This window comes from Mandrillus leucophaeus, unplaced genomic scaffold, assembly GCF_000951045.1.
Source record: "Mandrillus leucophaeus isolate KB7577 unplaced genomic scaffold, Mleu.le_1.0 Scaffold243, whole genome shotgun sequence".
NCBI lineage: Eukaryota > Metazoa > Chordata > Mammalia > Primates > Cercopithecidae > Mandrillus > Mandrillus leucophaeus.
In genome coordinates, this window is record NW_012102510.1 from 3,070,812 (window position 1) to 3,075,185 (window position 4,374).

Consider the following 4,374-nt stretch of genomic DNA (forward strand, 5'->3'; position numbering starts at 1 on the left):
CCATTGTTGGCTTTGAAGATGGAGGAAGGGGGCTCAGAGCCAAGGACTGTGGGCAGCCTCTTAAAGCTGGGAATGGCCATCAGCTGAGAGACAGTAAAGAAACAGGGAATTCAGTCCTATGACCTCAAGGAATTGGATTCTGCCAACAACTTGAATGAGCAGGAAATGGATTTTCCCCTAGAGCCTCCAGAAGGAACACAACCCTGCCAATACCTTGATTTCAGCCCACTGAGACCAGTGTGGGACTTCTGACCTATAACAATTTTTTTTTTTTTCCTGTGGACTCTCAAAATTCTCCTCAGGTCAACAGGTATAACAGGTATAAATATAACTCATTATTTAAAAAAAAAATTTTTTTTTTTTGAGACGGATTCTCGCTCTGTCACCCAGGCTGGAGTGCAGTGGCACCATTTTGGCTCACTGCAAGCTCCACCTCCCGGGTCCACGCCATTCTCCTGCCTCAGCCTCCCGAGTAGCTGGGACTACAGGTGCCCGTCACCACGCCTGGCTAGTTTTTTTTGTATTTTTAGTAGAGACGGGGTTTCACCGTGTTAGGCAGGATGGTCTCGAACTCCCGATCTTGTGATCCACCCGCCTTGGCCTCCGAAAGTGCTGGGATTACAGGCGTGAGCCATTGCACCCAGCCACAAATATGTTATTTTAAGCAGCTAAATTTGTGATAATTTATTACAGCAAGAATAGAAAATTAGTTCCATCCCCCTTATTTGAGTGTTATCTGTATCTTCTACCATATAAATGTTAAGTTTTTCAGGTTTTTTTGCCAGAGTCTTGCAAAGGCTGCTCACTCCACGTGGGGCTTCCTTCTTCTGCCTAGCAGTCTTTCTCATCTTTCAAATTCCACCTTGAAGGTCCTTTCCTTTATGAAGCCGTCCTAAAACTGAACGCCTGATCTCTCTGTCCTGTTACTATCCCTGAATGTTCTCTGTTTTTTTTTTTTTTGAGATGGAGTCTCTCTCTGTTGCCCAGGCTGGAGGGCAGCGTAGTGGCACAATCTTGACTCACTGCAACCTCTGCCTCCCAGGTTCAAGTGAGTCTCGTGCCTCAGCTTCCCGCATAGCTGGGATTATAGGTACTCACCACCACGACCGGCTAATTATTGTATTTTTAGTAGAGACCTGGTTTCACCATGTTGGCCAGGCTGGTCTTGAACTCCTGACCTCAAGTGATCCACCCACCTCCCACCTTGACCTTCCAAAGTGCTGGGATTACAGGTGCGAGACACCATGCTCGGCTCTGAATGTTCTCTTTCTCGATGACAGCAATAATTAACATCTATTGAGAGCTTAATACACATCAGGCACTGTTCTAAGCACAGGCAATATGACCTGCTGGACAACTGCCCAGGCACTAGGGCCAGACTGCCAGTGTTTGAATCCTGGTTCTGCCACTTATTAGCTGTGTGACCCTGTGCATATTCTTTTTCTTTTCTTTTTAGAAATGGGGTCTCACTACGTTGCCCAGGCTGTTCTTGAACTCCCAGGCTCAAGCAATCCTCTCTCCCTGGCCTCCTAAAGTGCTAGGATTATAGGCATGAGGCACCACGCTTGGCTGATATTCTTTAACCTCTTTGTACCTCAATTTTCTCATGTGTAAAACAGGGATAATGATATGCCCATTGCTAAAATGGGGATAACAATACCTAGTTCATAGAGATATTGTATAGATTAAATATTATATGCCTGAGGTATATGATAAGCTCTAAATATTAGTTTCTGATTTGTTCATAGTCCCTTATCTGCTATTCCAAAATCCAAAATGCTCTAAAAGCAGAAAGCTTCTTATACCTCTTTCGGCAACAAAACCTGATTTGAAATGAAACAAGGCCCTTTCTGGTCTTTATTGATTCTCATTTAGTGTGAGAGTGTTCATACATTTTGCTGCATAAATATGAACACAGCCGACTGCAGAGCTTACTAAGGGGTGTTATGTAACATCGTATATGCATCATGTTACCTTTCTGAAATCTGAAGAAATTGAAATTCTGAAACGCATCTGGCACCAGGGGTTTTGGGTAAGGGCATGTACACCTGTACTGTTATATTTTTTTAATGGGCATTGACTCATTTATCCCTTATCACGCCTCTGAGAAGTAGGTAGTCTTACTGTCATTAATTTATAAATGAGGCAGCGGAGGCACAAATGTCTACGTACCTTCCACAGTCCACAAGTGGCAGAGCCAGCATTTGGAGCCAGGCAGTCAGGTTCCAGTTGGCTAAGCATCTCACCATTAGACTAAATGGCCCCTCACACCAACTGCTCCCTCTTAGCATGTCCCTCAAAGAACAGGATCCTCCCTGTCACCCCATTACTGCTTTCTTTCCTGAGAGCAAACTGGAAATAAACATGAGCTTCCTGTTCAATTATACAAGTCACAAAGCCATGAAGTGTCCGATTAGAGAGTCCTGTCACCAGAGACCTCACTGAATTTGTTTTGCAGGCAGGCTTGTTTCAAAAGCCCAAAGAGCAGAGTGACTCCTGGTGGCAAAGACAGGCAATTTTACCAGTTCCTCTTTCAGCTGCAACAGCACCTATCAGCTGAGTGAAAGGTCACGGTGGGCTTCCAGCTTCAATAGCACATACGGCTTTGTATTTTGTCATTTCTCCCACTTGACCCCTCATAAGAGTTCTAGCAATCTGCCTTGCTTGGATATGTTTACTTCTTTCCATCTCCTTCACTTAGCAAGCTTTTGGTGAGTGGGCCAGGTGCTGCGGATACAGCCGAGAACGAAACAGACAACAATGCCTGCTCCAGAGGAGCTCACATCTTAGCAGGGAAGGCAGGTGAGAAACAAGGCAAACATGTACAAGAGTGCGTCGAATGGTGGGAAGGGTTATGAGAAAAGAAATCAAGCAGGGGAGAGTTGTTCCTTTCACATGGAGAGTCAGGGGAGAGTAGTCACCAACGAGGGGACAACTAGGCAGAGACCTGAAGGAAGTGAAGGAACTGGGCTCGTGAGTATCTGAGAGCAGCGAGCCAGGTGGAAGTGGCAGCCAGTGTGAAGGGCCCAAGGCTGGAGACTGGTAGGTGACAGGGGGAGAGGAGGCCAGCACGGGTTGGAGGGAGAGCAGGGAGGCAGCGGGAGAGGTGAACAGAGTGACGGGGGCCAGACTGAGCCAGGCTTTTTCAGGCGCTGTCAGGACGTTGAGTAAGACAGGAGCCACGAGAGGGTTGTGAACAGAGGGATGACAGGCTGTGACTGAGATTTTAACAGGATCCCCCTGGCGGTTGTGAGGAGAATAGACTATCGGGGCTGAAGAGGCCACTGCGGTAGACGATGGTGGTAGCAGTGGGGCTGGCGAGAAGTGGCTGGGTTCTGGAGAAAGCCTGAACACAGAATAGGACTTGCTGACAGATAGCATGCCTGGGGGAGGTGAGAGAAGGGTCCAGGGTGAGTCTAGGTTTGTGGCCTAATTACCCACAAGGACAGCACTGTGGTCAGCTGAGGTGGGAGCCTCGCAGGAGAGTAAGTTTTGAGGGGGGTCATGCCAGTTTTGGAGATGGTCAGTTTCAGAGGCCTGTCAGACACCTACGGGTATGCTATGAATACATTTTAATAATTTAAAAATGCAAGCCAGGCATACGATGCTTACCATGTGCTGCACACTCTTTGAATCATTTAACTCACTGAATCCTCAAACCACCATTATAGGGTGGGAATTACCATTTCCTCCATTTTCCACATGAGGCAATGGAGGTACAGAAAAGTAACCTGCCCAAGTCACACAGCTGGAAGTCGGCAGAGCCGGAATTCAAAACATAAGTGGTATGGCTCTAGTGAGCAATCCTAGCCACCTTACACCACCAGTGCTCCATGAAGAGAAACAGAGAAGGCTAAGATCCTAGAGAGTGACAGGAGTGCTGTTTTACACAGGGTGTGCAAGGAGTTCTTCCCCAAGGAAGTGACACCTGGCCTGAAGCAGGGGAGGTAACAAGCCAGGCTGCCCTCTGTGGGGGAGGGCCTCCAGGCGGAGTGAACGGCGTGTACAAAGGCTCTGAGGCAGCCACCCTGAACCATCTACCGTTCCGAGACAGTTCCAACCTCTGAGAGTAAGCACGGGCTGCTCTCCCCTCAGGGAGAGCTCTTCCCTCACTTCATGGACTCAATTACACAATCATCGCGTTCCAGGAAGAATTCCTTCTTCCTCTGCGTGATCGAAGGTGCCAAATAACCTGCCTGCTCTTGCAAATCTGTTCTTTCTGGGTTTTCAGCCTTATGTTCCTCTGCCCCTGTTCTGGCTATTCTGGCTCAAGGTTACCTTGGGCAAGTTACTCAGCCTCTCTGTGCCTGTTTCCTCATCTGTAAAATGGGGATATTTTACTCTCAAAGTCAAATATTCTCAAAAGTACACGCA